We start from the raw sequence: 16623 nt of genomic DNA, 5'->3' as shown, positions 1-16623 counted from the left end.
ATTAGCCAGGGGATAAAATGGTGTCCTTGGCCTCTGTTTGTCAGAGGCTGGAGAGGGATGGCAGGAGACAAATTGCTTGATCACTGTCTTCGGTCAACCCTCTCTGGGGTACCTGGTGCTGGCCACTGTCGGTAGACAGGATACTGGGCTAGATGGACCTTTGGTCTGACCCAGTACGGCCGTTCCTATGTTCTTATGTTCTTATGTTCTCTTCTCTGGACCCTCTCCAATTTCTCCACATCTTTCTTGAAATGTGGTGCCCAGAACCGGACACAATACTCCAGCTGAGGCCTAATCAGTGCAGAGTAGAGCGGCAGAATGACTTCTCGCGTCTTTCTCACAACACACCTGTTAACGCATCGTAGAATCATGTTTGCTTTTTTGGCAACGGCATCACACTGTTGACTCATATTCAGCTTGTGGTCCACTATAACCCCTAGATCCCTTTCTGCTTCCTCGACAGTCGCTTCCCATTCTGTATGTGTGAAACTGATTGTTCCTTCCTAAGTGGAGCACTTTGCATTTGTCCTTATTAAGCTTCATCCTGGTTACCTCAGACTATTTCTCCAATTTGGCCAGATCATTTTGAATTATGTCTCTATCCTCCAAAGCAGTTGCAGCCCCTTGCAGCTTGGTATCATCTGCAGACTTAATAAGCGTACTCTGTATGCCGACATCTAAATCGTTGACGAAGATATTGAACAGAACCAATCCCAAAACAGACCCCTGTGAAACCGCACTTGTTATACCTGTCCAACAGGATTGTAAACCGTTAGTAACTGCTTTCTGAGAACTGTTATCCAGCCAGTTATGCACCTGCCTTATAATAACCCCATTTAAGTTGTATTTGCCTAGTTTATTGATAAGAAGATCATGCGAGACCATATCAAATGCCTTACTAAAGTCTAGGTATACCACGTCCACCGCCTCTCCTCTATCCACAAGACTCATTATCCTATCAAAGAAAGTTATCGGAGTGGTTTGACATGATTTGTTCTTTCCAAATCCATGCTGGCTGTTCCCTATCACCTTATTATCTTCCAAGTGTTTGCAGATTATATCAATGCCAAGAGGTGCACGCGCACGCACACGCACACACACACACCCCTCCATGCTGGGGCAGAAGCAGAATGTGGAGGGTATTTTGCGGAGGAAAGGTTCTAAAAATAATGTGACATCTGCAAATTCCTGGAAGCTTTGAAGGAACACTCATGTGTAGGTCAGATGCAAGTGGGTGCAGAGGAATGCACTGTAGTATGGCAAGAATTTTAGTTGAGTGCCGGAGGAAAGTTCCCCACTTCATTAGTGGCTGTTTTCACCGGGAGCAGCCTTCCCAAGGGAAGCCTTGGAACAAACATCCTGCAAAGTCTAGAGCAATTCCAGACCAGACGATGGACTTTTCCACGGCTGTTTCCCAGGACTTTGTTCTGTTAAGAGCAGCCAAGATTCTTAATAGGCAGCTTGTGAAGTTGGGTGTTTCCCGTCTGGGAAGATTCCCCCACTTGACCTGTGTGAAAAAAGCCTGATTCTCACCATGGTGGGTCCTTTCTGCGTCTGGAGAATCAGGTGTCTTCAGCTGGGTGTCCCAGACACGAACAGGTGCTGGCTGGATCTCTGTCCCTCTGAGATGGTCCCCAAGAGACAAAACAGTCTCACGTGTGAGGCGAAGAGAATTTTTTTTGCAGCCGCATGAGGACAGCAGCAGCCATGGGCGAAAAGCAAAAAGTCACATCCTCACATTCATCCTCAGTTACATCAAACCGATGTAGCACCCGGCTGGTGAGAAGGCTTTTGCCTTATCAGCACACAACGCCGCCGCAGCAAGAATCAGACGGAAGCCGGAGGAAACGGGGCTTCAGATAGTTCAAGAAAACGTTCTTGGATGGAATCGGGGCTGGCAAGGAGTTGCGGATCAGCGGGTGTGACTGTGAAACCTCTAATGCTGGACTGGTTTGGACCCCGCTTCTCAGGAATGGATGGGGCTGGTTTCTGGTGAGCACGTTTGTTGTTGGTCTGTGGCACAAATAATTTGGTGAGATTTAAATCAACACAAGGGGGATAGCCGGATAGGATTGGCTCAAGAATTGTTTCACAAGATGTTAGGGTTGGTCCCAGAATGAGTCTGTAACATTTTAGGGAAATGATTGGTTAAGGTGGAGCTAAGCAGGACTCAAATCATCAATCTATCTAGCATATATCCTCTATATACAGTATCCCTATGTCTAGCTATATATCCGTCAATCTATCTAGCTATAGATCCCCTATAGATCCCCATGTCTAGCTATATATCCGTCAATCTATCTAGCTATAGATCCCCTATAGATCCCCATGTCTAGCTATATATCCGTCAATCTATCTAGCTATAGATCTCCTATATATCCCCATGTCTAGCTATATATCCGTCAATCTATCCAGCTATAGATCCCCATGTCTAGCTATATATCCGTCAATCTATCTAGCTATAGATCTCCTATATATCCCCATGTCTAGCTATATATCCGTCAATCTATCTAGCTATAGATCCCCTATATATCCCCATGTCTAGCTATATATCCGTCAATCTATCTAGCTATAGATCCCCTATAGATCCCCATGTCTAGCTATATATCCGTCAATCTATCCAGCTATAGATCCCCTATAGATCCCCATGTCTAGCTATATATTCCCATACACACCCTTATCTATCTAGGGGTATGTCTACACTACAAAGTTAATTTGAACTAACAGTCAAATTAACTTTAATAGTGGCTATACATGCAAACTGCTAGTTTGAATTTAATTCAAACTAGCGGAGCGCTTAATTCGAACTAGGTAAACCTCATTCTATGAGGACTAACGCCTAGTTCAAATTAAGTAGTTCGAATTAAGGGCTGTGTAGCCACTTAATTCGAACTAGCTGGAGGCTAGCCCTTCCCAGCTTGCCCTGGGGGCCACTCTGGGCCAAACCAGGGAAACTCTTCTGCCCCCCTCCCAGCCCCGGAGCCCTTAAAGGGCCACGGTCTGGCTACAGTGCTTGTGCCAGTTGTAAGCCTGCCAGCACCCAGCCAGCAGCCCCTGCACCTGGCACAAGATAAGCCAGCCACCCACTGCCACCCAGCCCTCCCCCTCTTCCCAGGACCAGGCTAGCAGCTCCCAGGAGCCTGCCCGGGGCCGCAAGAGGCGGGCGCCCGCCTGGTCTAGTGCGGAGATCGTGGACTTCATCGAGGTTTGGGGAAGACCTCCAACGTCCACGATCTCCGCACTAACAACAGGAACATGGCTGCCAGCTTGGCCACCAGAGGCCACATGCAGACCTGGGAGCAGGTCTGCTGCAAGATAAAGGACCTGAGGCAGCCCTACTCCAGGGTCTCCCAGCCAGGGGCCGACCCGGAGGCCTGCCCCCACTTTGAGGCCCTGGACTGCATCCTGGGGGCTCACGCCGTCCATGCCCCCCGGGTGGTGATCGACTCTGGGGCAGAGGGTGCCGTCCCTGACACGGAGGAGGAGGAGGAGGATGCCAAGAGCCAGGAGCCTGCAAGGAGCCTGCCCAGGACCCAGGACCCCCGAGGCACCCCACAGAGCACATCGGCTGTGTTGTCCGAGGCCGGGGAGAGCTCCACATGTGAGTGCCATCATGCTCCCCTTATGTGTATGGGGGGCATGAGGGGAGAGGGAGCCCAGGGACCGTGCGCCTGGGCCTTGCCCACCATGGAGCAGCAGCTGGGTGTCATTCAGGGGCCCTGGACCGTTCCCCACATGCTGACCCGTGTCCCCAGGGAGAACAGCCACAGCACCTGGGACTGCAGGGCGCACCACCCTGCCTGCAACAGCCACCCGCACCCAGGCCAGCAGGTGCACTCGCAACCTGGAGGACTACCACTGGCGGCACCTGCGGCTACTGGAGCACCAGCACCGCATCTAGGAGCACTGGATCTGGGAGGATCTGCGGCTGTGGTAGCAGAGCTTGGAGGTGCTGGAGGAGCAGGGCCGTGCCCTCAGAGGTCACCTCCAGACCCTGGTGGACAGGTTCCTGCCTCCTCTTGCTCCAGCCCCTGCGGCCGCCCCAGCTCTCACTCCTCCTCCCACCCCTGCTCCCCCTCCCGCTTTCTCCGCACCCCCCCGTCCCTCCTGCCCCACCCTCCATACCCACTCCCCCCCCGATGCCCACCACACCCGCAGTGCTGTGAGACGGGAGAGCCAGCAGGACCCCCAGGCCTGAGCTTTCCCTTTCCTTCCTCCCCTTCCACCCTTTTCCAGCTCCCTCCTCCCAGGTTTCCCCTCCCCTCTCCCACCCTCACTCCTCCCTCCCCCATCCCAGTTATGTACAATAAAGAGAGATTTTTGTTGGCAAAACAGGTGTGTTTATTTGACATTAGGAACAGGGGTTAGGGAGGGGAAAGGGGAAGGAGGGGAGGGTGCAAGAAGGCTCCAGTGGGGCATGCAGGGAGAGTTCAGTCCTCCTCCTCCACCTGGAAGCTCTCCCACAGGGCTTCCCGGATCTGGATGGCCCCCCGCTGGGCCTCCCAGATGGCGGCGGTGCTGGGCTGCACGTACTGGCCAGCCATGTGGTCAGCCTCAGCCATCCAAGCTGGCAGGAAAGCCTCCCCCCCCCGCTCACACAAATTGTGCAGCACGCAACATGCTACCACCACGGGAGGGATATTGTGCTCGGCGTGGTCGAGGCAGGTGAGGAGGCATCTAAATTGGGCTTTCAGTCGGCCGAAGGCCCCCTCGATCACGATGCGGGCCCTGGTGAGCCTGGCATTGAAGGCCTGGCAGGAGGGGTTGAGGTGTCCCATGTAGGGCTTCATTAGCCAGGGCTGTAGGGGTAGGCCACATCCCCCACCAGGCAGATGGACATGTCCACGTCCCCGACCCTGATGTGGCGGTCGGGGAAGAAGGTCCCGGCCTGCAGCCTCTGGCACATGGAGGAGTTCTGGAACACCCTGGTGTCGTGTGCCTTGCCGGACCAGCCCACATTAATGTCCGTGAACTGGCCCCGGTGGTCACACATGGCCTGCAGGAGCACAGAGATGTACCCCTTCCTGTTGACGTACTGGGAGGCCTGGTGTTCCGGGGCACGGATGGTGATGTGTGTCCTGTTGATGGGCCCCCCACAATTGGGGAAGCCGAGGGCGCCGAACCCCCGGATGATGGCGTCCAGGTTGGCGAGGCGGACCACCCTGCGGAGCAGCACCTGATTGATGGCCTTGACCACCTGCAGAGAGACACAGCAAACTGCAAATCACTGGAGCACCAGGGTGGCTGGGAGTGTTCGTGCCCTGGCAGTGCCCCGCGCCCCACTCCCAGAAGCAACCCCCGCGGGCGGCGTGTAGTACGGCTGGGACAGACCAGACCCTCCCGTGCGGGGCACTTTTGCGTCTTCCCCTACCCCCCGTTTTCACTGGGGCGGCCCATCCCCTCCTTGCAGCCCCTCTCCCCCCCCGGCCCAGTGGCCGGTGGGTGCTGTACCTGCATGAGCAATGCTCCGATGGTGAATCTCCCCACGCCGAACTGGTTCCCGACAGATCGGTAGCTGTCCGGCGTGGAGAGCTTCCAGAGGGCGATGGCCACCCGCTTCTGGAGGGGGATGGTGGGCCTCATGCGAGTGTCCTGTCACCGTGGAGCAGGGGCGAGCCACTCGCATTGCTCCAGGAAGGTGTCTTTCTTCATCCTGAAGTTCTGGGTCCACTGTCTGTCTCCTCAGCGCTCCAGGATGATGCGGTCCCACCAGTCGCTGCTGGTGTCCAGACGCCAGATGTGGCGAGGCATGCTGGCGTCTGGGCGCTGCTGCCACTCCTCCACAACCCCCAGGGAGGCCAGGGGGAGAGGCAGGGGGCTGATGTGCACCAGATGGTGCAAGGCAGCCTCCAGCCATTCCTGGCAGGCTTGCAGCAGCACGTCCAAAAACTGGAGCAGCATGCGAGCTCTGGCTCCATAGTGCCAAATGTGGCGGTGTCTCCAATGGGAACTACTGACACAGGCAGGCGGAGAGAAAAACGCTTTGCTGTCCCTCGGCGAGGTAGGCAAGCAAGCGGAAAAGCTGAGAACCGGCTGTCCAGGGGAGTCCCTTTAAGCACGAGCCTCAGATAGCCTCAGACAGCAGCCACACAAATTAACTACTGACCTGATGCCCTGCCGGACCTGGTTTCAGCTGCCCTTAAATGCGACCCAGCGTCCAATCAGTGTGGACACGCTAGTTCGAATTAGCAAAATGCTAATTTGAATTAGTTTTTAGGTCTAGATGAGCTAATTCAAATTAGCTTAGTTCAATTAACTAATTCGAATTAAGTTAGTTCGAATTAGTGCTGTAGTGTAGACATACCCCACTATCTAGCTAATCTGTCTGTCTATCTGTCTATCTATCTCTTAGGGTATGTCTACACTACCCCGCTAGTTCGAACTAGCGGGGTAATGTATGCATACCGCACTTGCTAATGAAGCCCGGGATTTGAATTTCCCGGGCTTCATTAGCATAAGCGGGGAGCCGCCATTTTTAAATCCCCGCTGCTTCGAACCCCGTGTAGCGCGGCTACACGGGGCTCGAACTAGGTAGTTCGGACTAGGGTGCCTATTCCGAACTACCGGTACACCTCGTTTCACGAGGAGTACCGGTAGTTCGGAATAGGACCCTAGTCCGAACTACCTAGTTCGAGCCCCGTGTAGCCGCGCTACACGGGGTTCGAAGCAGCGGGGATTTAAAAATGGCGGCTCCCCGCTTATGCTAATGAAGCCCGGGAAATTCAAATCCCGGGCTTCATTAGCAAGTGCGGTATGCATACATTACCCCGCTAGTTCGAACTAGCGGGGTAGTGTAGACATACCCTTAGAGATTTGTGTGTCTGTGAGTCCGTCTGTCTGCCTGCAAGTCCATTTGTTCAAGAACTCTTCCTAAATGGTGAGAGCTAGGACCACCAACTTTGCTCTGCAGCTTCCTCTTCTCCTAACTTAAAGCCAGGTCGGCGTTTGGTTGTGCCAGGACAATGGGATGTGCCTGGAATTCGACTGTGTTCCATAACGTGGAAAGGGAGGGGCCTGTTTGGAAGGATGCGATACTGCAGAGTGATGACAGGGGCCAGCCCCACCAGAAAGGCCGTGGACAGCTGAGGACGGGGCTCACCAACACCACTAGCCCATCTGCCCGAAACCCTGCCTCCTCCAGCCCTCAGCCCCAGGGCTGGACCACTCCCCCGCTCCTCCAAGCACTACCATGTCCTGACATCCCCATTTATCCCCCTCCTGCAGGTGCCATACCCCACCTCCTAAGCACTCCTGCAGGGGTCTGTGTGGACCCTAACCTTCCCTTCCTCGGCCAGGCCAGGGAGTGCCAGCAGTGCCAACCTGTGTGGCCCTCACCACTACCCTCTGGGTCAGGGCTGGTCTGCACACACACACACACCCTGCCAGTGGGAAGTTTGCGCAACAGCCTCCTCCCCTGCACCAGCCCTCTCTCTGGACTGGTCCCCTCCCCAGCCCCGGGCTGGGCCCAGGAAGCACCCTGGCTACGTCTACACTGGCATAATTTTCCGCAAATGCTTTTAACGGAAAAGTTTTCCGTTAAAAGCATTTGCGGAAAAGCGCGTCTACATCGGCACGTATGTTTTTCCGCAAAAGCACTTTTTGCGGAAAAGCGTCCGTGGCCAATCTAGACACGCTTTTCCACACAAAAGCCCCAATCGCCATTTTCACAATCGGGGCTTTTTTGCACAAAACAAATCTGAGCTGTCTACACTGGCCCTTTTGCGCAAAAGCTTTGCGCAAAAGGGACTTTTGCCCGAACAGGAGCAGCATAGTATTTCCGCAAGAAGCACTGATTTCAGACAGTAGGAAGTCAGTGCTTTTGCGGAAATTCAAGCGGCCAGTGTGGACAGCTGGCAAGTTTTTCCGCAAAAGCAGCTGATTTTGCGGAAAAACTTGCCAGTCTAGACACAGCCCATCAGTCCCCCTGCTTTGTGACCCCCTTTTCACCCCTAGGCCGGATCTGGGCAACACTGGGTGAGTCTTCCAGTTTCACTATATAAACTGGGGGCCAGGAAGGAGACCAGCTGGGAAAGAAAGGACAAGAGGAGGAGGAGGAGAACTCAGAGTAAGACACAGCCCAAACTCAGAGCTGCTAGAACACTCTTCCAGAAGTGCAGTGGCCAGAGCCCGAAGGAGACCCACCTTGCCTGGCCACCCAGAGCAGTCTGCCTGCATGGCCAGGATGCGTGAGCATAGCAGTGTGCGCTTAGCGCGTGTGTTCTGCTCGGGGATTGCTACCTAACAGATGTTAGCGATGTCACTGAGTAAGGCTCTTTCCTTGGGAAAAGGCCTGACAAAGCCACCTGGAATTAACCAGGTTCCTCCCAGAGCTCTAGGAACTGGGTAAGGATGGAGGCATCTAAATTAAACAGGTTGTGCCTTGAATCCACAGAAGGGCAAAGGTGAGGTACCCGGAGAGGGTCACAGAAGTGTCCATACCCAACTCTGATATCGGGCTGCGTCTTAGAGGTGAGCTTTCTTCTCCTTTTCCTTTCTTTCCTAGCCAGTCTCCTTGATTAGGAGGAGTTTTCGAACAGACAGACAGCCTCACAGACAAACTCTTTCAAATATGTAGTAGATTATTAGCCTTAACCTTTCTGGCCATGTATGCTTTTAGCTTCCCTTATCAATTGTCTTCATTTATTTTTTTCTCACATGAAGTCATTAGGGAAGTGAATGGTTAGGTTAACCAGTAAGCATCACCCTTACTGGGTACCAGCTATGGTTAACTGATGGGGGCTGGAGCAGCCCCCCGTATGCCATGGTTAGGGGGCTGTTCCATCCCACCTGCCCCTGCTTAAGTGTTTAACTGGTTAAACATAACATTTAACTGATTAAACTGGATTTTACATCCCTTCTTGCACCCCAATTTCTGTAGTGAAACCTGAGTCCTGCTTAGCTCTTCCTTAGCTAACCATTTCCCTAAAGTATTAGGTCATCTTGCAAACTCCTAGAGAAGCATCACCACTGACAAGCAAAGACTGGGGAGGCTCTACCTGTCCTGAGAGACACCAGTTCTGCTGCTAGCTTTGAAGGAGCCTCTGTGATGACATCTCCCTGGCTACTTGCTGTCCAATTCACTCACTCACTGCCCTGGACAGAAGCCAACCTCTTCCTCCACCTGTGAGGACAAGGATTCCTCTTCTACACCCCTCCTGGGTGATGTGAGGCAGTCATGTTGGGGCTGGGAATTAGTGCATTCACACACACACACACACACACACACACACACACCCACCCCACTCATACACACACCCCACTCTGCAACAGTTAAGCCAGGCTAGAGGCTATGTAACTACCCTGAGGTGGATTTGAACCTGGGCCCTCTGGAGCTCAGTATAGGAGCCTCTACCTGCTGAGCTATAAGCTAGCTGGTGCCTAGCCCCTGCTGTAAGTTCCCTTGCTCTTAGCTGTTGCTGTGCCCTCAGTGCCCACTAGGTGTGTGGGTTACAGCTGCACCCAGACTGCACGAGGGGATGAGCATCAGACCTGCCGGTGAGCTGATCCCCAGCTGGGCCAACAGGAGGCGGCAGAGTGGGACGAGGCCACGCCCCATTGCAAGGTGGGAAACAAAACGTGCCCCTGGGGCGGGGGGGGGGGGGGGGGAGAGGTCCCAGCCAGGAGATGAGCTCACAGTATCGGCCCCGGAAGAGAGGCTGGCAGCTCCCCAGAGGGACTAGGCAGGGAGTCGGGCTCCCCTCCCTTTCCTGCACATCTGGGCCAACCCCTATCCTGTACATCTGGGAGCACCCCTATCCCGCACATCTGGGCCCACCCCTGGCATGAAGGGGAAAGGCAGGAAAACAGCCAGAAGGGGAACAGCTCATTCCTCTCCTGGTTTGTTTCCATGGCAACCACGGGAGTGGGGAGAGGACCCCATCAGTCCCCACCCTCTGGGGGAGATCTGTGTCACCGGGAGCACTTTGGGGCAGGGACTGTCTCCTACTCGGGGTCAGGACAGCGCCTGGCATGTTGGGGCCCTGGTCTCGGTCGGGGTCAGGACAGCGCCTGGCATGTCGGGGCCCTGGTCTCGGTCGGGGTCAGGGCAGCGCCTGGCATGTCGGGGCCCTGGTCTCGGTCGGGGTCAGGGCAGCGCCTGGCATGTCGGGGCCCTGGTCTCGGTCGGGGTCAGGGCAGCGCCTGGCATGTCGGGGCCCTGGTCTCGGTCGGGGTCAGGGTAGCGCCTGGCATGTCGGGGCCCTGGTCTCGGTCGGGGTCAGGGCAGCGCCTGGCATGTCGGGGCCCTGGTCTCGGTCGGGGTCAGGGCAGCGCCTGGCATGTCGGGGCCCTGGTCTCGGTCGGGGTCAGGACAGCGCCTGGCATGTCGGGGCCCTGGTCTCAGACGAATCCTCTGCCTCCTCCCATAACACTGGAAGCCAACGGCCCCACGCCCGGCTCGCTCTGTGCGGCCCTGCGGTTGCTGGCTGGGCTCCAGGACATTCCTGCGGAGGCTTGAGCTCACGGAGACAGCTCCACGTGTGAAACCAGACAGCGCCGCTGCCCCCGCAGGAGCCTGGAGACCCGCAGCCCCTGACAGGCAGCGACCGGACGGCGCTGCTGAGAGATGTGCTGCAGCCTTCCCACGGGGGTGCCGCCTGCGACGTGCCCGGCCTGTGCCGTACCTGCTCCCTGGGTAAATAGATGCCTCTGGGCTAGCGGCTCTCTGCTGGGTTGGGGCTGCAAAGACCCAAGTGGCTTCGGAGCTCCCTGGCTGACAGACTCTTCCTCCAGGCCCCCTCCCATGCCGGAGCCCCGTGGGGTGAAAGCGGCTGGCCGGGTGTTCTCCATGAGGGACAGCTCGGCTGTACTGCCCTCCCAGGGCAGGGTAGCAGGCCCCAAGCCCTGCCCCCCAATCCACCCCAGCACCTCGCCCGCCCCAGCATCTCTGGCTGCCGTGCCAGCTCTCCCTCCCGGCAGCAGCGCTGCGACGGACGGCACGGCCTGCCGTCCCCGGCACAGGCAGGACAGTCTGCGGGGATCTCCTGGAGTTCTGGGAGGTGGGTGGGAGGCCTGCCCTGGCTGGGGTGGAGGGGGGAGCGGGTAGCCCCAGCCAGGAGGGTGGGGACGAGTGGCCTTGGATACCTCCCCACGCGTCAGCAGCTCCACCCGCTACATGAGCCCCCGTCGGTCGCCTCTTCTCCCCGTGCAGGTCTGGAGCAGGCAGACTGGAGGGGGAGCACACGGAGCACTGAGTGCAGCGGAGAGCTGGCTGCGTTTGGGACTGAAATCCCCCAGCAGGGCTGGAAAGGAGGAGCAGGAGACCCTGGGCTACTGCGTGAGTGAGAGAGCATCCTGGGCAGGGAGTGCGGGGGGTGGGAGGGGGGGGGAAGGCACTTGCAAAGGAGGAGACTATATCACAGGCTGAGTGGCCCTTTAAGGGGAGATGATCTCAGCCCCTCCCCGGACCTCTCCGCTCTCTCCGAACTGAGGCTGTGGGGCTAGGAGCCTGGGGGTATCCAGGAGGGCATCTGGCTAAGGCAGGCAGGGGCAAGGGTGTGCTCGCAAGAGTCCTGGAGGGGCTGCGAGGGGAGGAAAACGCCTCTGGGAACGGCAGACAAAATTACTTGGGTTTGACACTTTTGCTCATGGTTCAGTTCACCCAAAAAATAGCGCTCTGAGGCCAGCCTGCCTTCATCCATGGCAGAGAGACAGCCGGCAGCAACAAAATGACATTCCTTGTCCCCTGCCGTGAACATTGCTTATTATTAGGTCTATTACGGTAGTGCCCGGGGACCCAGGTCATGGCCCAGCAAGCCACTGTGCTAGGCCCAGTGCATTTGGAGAGCTTTTCGGTGTATTACGGTAGCCCACGGGCAATGGGGCATTGTTATAACGGAGCACAGTTGTCGAAAGCAGGAGAAGTCCTAGTAACTTATGATGAAAAGCCAGTGGGAAGAGCTGTGCCAAGGAGACAGAAAGCCAGAACTGACCGACACAAACCAGCTCCTGTTAGAACTCCGGGACTGGGTTAAGTTTGTTCCTGATGAACAAGAACATGTAAGTCCCGGAAACCAATGGACCTAATTCAGTGAGTCAGAAATTCTGCCCCACTGTGAGTCCCTGGTGGGACTTTGGGATCCTTAAGAGACTTTGGGGGCATGTCTACGCGACCAAATTTTGTCGACAAAACTTATGTCGATGCACAGAAGTCGACAAAACAAAAGTCGCCGGAGGGCGTTCACACTTGTTCCTTCTGTGAACAGGTCACATCCAAGTTGTGGGGGAGGGAGAGTGCCATCATTGACAGTGTGAGCAAGGCATTGTGAGTATGTATCCCACTGTGCAGTGTTGTGGGGAGGCAGAGCGGATCCCTACGCATCTTGGGTTTCCCTCTGAGTTCTTCCCCCGCTGCTGGGAGAGGTCTTAGTGGCTCGGTGAACTTTCCAGAGCAGCGCAGCATCTGTCCCCCTCCCCCTGCGACAGCCATCTGCCTGCTGCTGTGTTCCTAGGGCAGGCCAGATCAGGAGCATGCCAGTGATTTGCTCTGTTTTGTTTGTTCCCCAAAGGGAGCAGCTCACTTAGCTGCCAGACACTTCTTGGAAGTTTGAAAGGGGAGGGGCACATGCTTGCAGGGCAGCAGAGATCACAGAACACTGAGTGGAAGCCGGTTCTGTCAACAAAACAGACAACAGGGTCTACACTGGCTCTTTGTCGACAGTACAGAGCGGGGAAAAGAAAAGAAAAAGTCTCTGGTAGGGGTGGAAGTTTGTTTGTTGCCGAAACCCGTGGTTTTCCCCACAAAAGTCGCAGGTCAGTGTGTGCGCTCTGGCTGTTTTGTCACCAGAAGGCAGCTTTTTGTTGACAAAACTTGGTAGCGTAGCCAGATCCTAAGAAAGCACAATTGGAAGCTGCTGGAATGAGCAAGAAGGGTCCCAGTCTACCCCCCTGTCAAGGTGTCGCATTTGTTGGGTCTAAACCAGCCAAAACAGACGGCTCCTGCATCTGTTTGGAAACCTCCAGCGAAGGAGCTTCCAGAGTCTCCTGAGGCATCTGTTCCCTTCCGCTGCTCTTCTTACGGTTAGGAAGTTTGGCCTGAGATTTAATTTAAATTCGCACTGCTGGAGTTTGAACCCCCTGCCTCTTGTCCTGCCCTCTGCCACGAGAGAAAACAACTTTTTGCCAACTTTTATTTACAACAGCCTTTGGAGCAGTCGAAGACCAGACCAGAAGCTGCCCCCACCATGGTTCCTGGGACCCCGGACTTTTGTCACCCTGAGTTCCAACATATTCGAAACAGACCAGGCCAGAGAGAAGGATCCAGATGACACTGTGACCCCTGTTGGCCCCGGATGAAGCCTACACGCGACTTGAGATGACATGGAATGAAACAGTAGCTCTGGCTCATTTCCACTAACTTCTCTTTTCCCACATGAGAGTTATCTTGAGTATCATCCAAGAGACTGACAAGACAGGTTAAATAAAGTCTTTTATTGGACCGACAGAAACTGTGAGCTCATCCACGTTTTTCTCTCGAATCCTGGCACGAGCAAGTCACAACACGGCTGCGAACACTGGAAGAGGATTTCAAATGAGGGAATATTTCCTTCTAAAGCTCTCTCCCACTGACGGGAACTAGGGACGGCGTTCAAACGAAACCGAAGTCCATACTTGACGTGGCAAATGCTGCAGCTTGTTTTCCTCTTTTTCTTTATCTTCAATACACGGTTACAAGGCTTTTGAACGGCATGAGGCGAAGCAGGTGCAAACGGATATCTACTCAGCTCTGCACCTTGTTGCAAACTGTTTAATGCTGGATAGTCACTGGTTGTGTCAATTCCCTTGGCCCATATAGTCCATCGAAAGTAATACAACCGTGTTGTGCATTCGCATGGCTGCTAAGCTGGTGATTTCCACCAGTGAAAGCAAAGTCACTTTGGCTTTTCAAATGGTATGTTTTGGAAATTTCGCATGGGCATTGTATTAATACAGAAAATCCACGCTGAGAAACCCGAGCACAGTGTAACCTGGTACAGCACGGAAGTGCTGGTCCCTACATGACGATACTGACAGACACTTTTAAAAAATGATTACTGATAGAAACGTAGCCGTGTTAGTCTGGTCTAGCTGAAACAAAGAACAGGACTATGTAGCACTTTAAAGACTAACGAGATGGTTTATTAGGTGACGAAAGCTCCTTGCCTAATAAACCATCTTGTTAGTCTTTAAAGTGCTACATAGTCCTGTTCTTTGTTTTAAAAAATGATTGACAGCCGAAATTGTTCAGTTTACAAGAGAACACATGTCCAAAGGGATCCTCTTCATCACTGTAAACACAAAACAAACTCCTTGTGAGGCAAGATCATGCAATTAACGTAAAAGTTGGGGTTATTTTAGGCAATAATCTACTAGCCCAGGGAAATTTGGAGTCATTACGTTTCTGCTTAAAGCAAACTATTGTTTTACTGCAAATATCTGTATACCACCTATATCAGCATACAGATATACACCAACCAGCAGGGCTGGCAGCCACCGCAGGCCTGGGAGAGCCAGCTGCATGCTCCTAGAAGGGGCAGAGCCTCAGGGGATGGGCCAAGGGCAGTCAGCCCTTAGGGGCCACCCAGAGTGTGACTCTGGGCCCTTCCTTCCAAGTCCTCAGAGTTCTGTGGAGCAGTGCTCCAGGGCAAATTTGCCCTGCTTCCCCCTAAATTAATGGAGATTGTGTATCACCTAGAACTGGAAGGGACCTTGAAAGGTCATCAAGTCCAGTCCACTGCTTTTACAGCAGAACCAAGTACCGTCCCTGACAAATTTTTGCCCTAAATAGCCTCCACAGGAATTGAACTCACAACCCTGGGTTTGGCAGGCCAATGCTCAAACTACACCACTGAGCTATCCCTCGCCTCTCATCCCTGTGGGTGGGCCTGACACGCACGCACCCTTAGGGCACATGACAACTCATTTGGCCAGGCTTCCTCACACTTTTCAGTGACACACAGTAAAATTGTAGGGTGAGCACTGTCCAAGTCTGGAGAAACCGGGCCCAGTGTCAACTGAATTGTCCCAGGCTGCCAAAAGACCATGGATGAGCTGGCTAAGTCTTGGCAAATGTTTGCTGGTGCTTTTCCAAAACCTGCCGTTGGCTACATTGCCGGCTTTTGCCAGCAGGGAGTATGCAAATGAAGTGGTGATTAGCATTTTGTCATGCTTAATTTGCATAATCTATTCGAGCCGGTTTTGTGCAAAAACAAGCCGTGTGGGTTTTCTTTTTGCTCAAGATCCTTATGCCTCTCCCGGCAAAATGATCTGGACAAATTGGAGAAATGGTCGGAGGGAAACAGGATGACATTTAATAAGGACAAATGCAAAGTGCTCCACTTAGGGAGGAACAATCCGTTTCACACATACAGAATGGGAAGCGACTGTCTAGGAAGGAGTCTGGCAAAAAGGGATCTAGGGGTTATAGTGGACCACAAGCTGAATATGAGGCAGCAGTGTGATGCTGTGGCAAAAAAAGCAAACATGATTCTGGGCTGCATGAACAGGTGTGTTGTGAGCAAGACACGAGGAGTCATTCTTCCGCTCCACTCTGCACTGGTCAGGCCTCAGTTGGAGTATTGTGTCCAGTTCTGGGCACCGCATTTCAAGAAGGATGTGGAGAAATTGGAGAGGGTCCAGAGACGAGCGACAAGAACGATGAAAGGTCTAGAGAACATGAGCTATGAAGGAAGGCTGAAAGAATTGGGTTTGTTTAGCTTAGGAAAGAGAAGATTGAGGGGGGACATGAGAGCGGTTTTCAGGTATCTAAAAGGGTGTCACAAGGAGGAGGGAGAAAACTTGTTCCTCTTGGCCTCTGAGGATAGAACAAGAAGCAAGGGGCTTAAACTGCAGCAAGGGAGGTTTAGGTTGGACATTAGGAAAAAGTTCCTACCTGTCAGGGTGGTCAAACACTGGAATAAATTGCCCAGGGAGGTGGTGGAATCCCCATCTCTGGAGATATTTAAGAGTAGGTTGGATAAATGTCTATCAGGGATGGTCTGGACAGTATTTGGTCCTGCCATGAGGCCAGGGGACTGGACTCGACCTCTCGAGGTCCCTTCCAGTCCTAGTATTCTATGATACGTCTGTTGGTAACATCGCTTAGGATTCAAACTGAAGTCATCTCTGAACAAGCGGGGTTGCTCCTGCTTGGGTAAAAATGCAATCTGCCCAAAGCAATTGGCTCGGCCATAAAGCATGTAGCCTGGCGTGGGCAAAGGAGCCTCCATGGGCCGAATTCGACCCACCAAGCCGGTAGATCCGGCCCACGGCTGCCCTGCAGCGGCCCCGCCCCCAGGCCAATCGAGACTTCGGGACGGGGAAGTTGCTGAAGTCTCCGCCCCCTGATCGGGTGCACAGCATCAGAGGGGAACTACCAGCAGGAGGCGATATACTTTGCGTATTCCCCTTCCCGCCGGCCCTGATTGGCCTGGGGGAAGGGAGCGTGTACAAGGTCTCCTCCCGCTGCGGTGTCTAGAGGGACCCACTGGCTATTTTAAAACAGCTGGTGATTCTCTCTAGGCACCGGGGCGGGGAGGGAAAGACTTTATGTGCTCCTTCACCCCCAGGCCAATCAGGAGCAGTCTCCTGGCCCCGCCCCTTCTGCACGAGGCCCCGCCCCTTCCAGGGCCACTTCAGAAATGTGTG

At 54.2% G+C, this 16623-nt stretch overlaps 1 long non-coding RNA gene across 1 annotated transcript; it reads left to right on the top strand.

Moving 5' to 3' along the window:
- Nucleotides 1-1015: 1015 nt before the first annotated feature.
- LOC106732325 (uncharacterized) lies at nt 1016-15941 on the top strand. Its single transcript, XR_001368608.3, has 5 exons — nt 1016-1992; nt 9429-10633; nt 11150-11275; nt 13140-14053; nt 14179-15941. It is a non-coding gene; the product is annotated as an uncharacterized LOC106732325 (long non-coding RNA).
- The last annotated feature ends 682 nt before the right edge of the window (nt 15942-16623 follow it).

This window comes from Pelodiscus sinensis, unplaced genomic scaffold, assembly GCF_049634645.1.
Source record: "Pelodiscus sinensis isolate JC-2024 unplaced genomic scaffold, ASM4963464v1 ctg34, whole genome shotgun sequence".
In the NCBI taxonomy this organism is placed as follows: Eukaryota; Metazoa; Chordata; order Testudines; family Trionychidae; genus Pelodiscus; species Pelodiscus sinensis.
The sequence above is the reverse complement of the archived record's forward strand: the minus strand, read 5'-3'. Positions and strand labels throughout refer to the sequence as shown.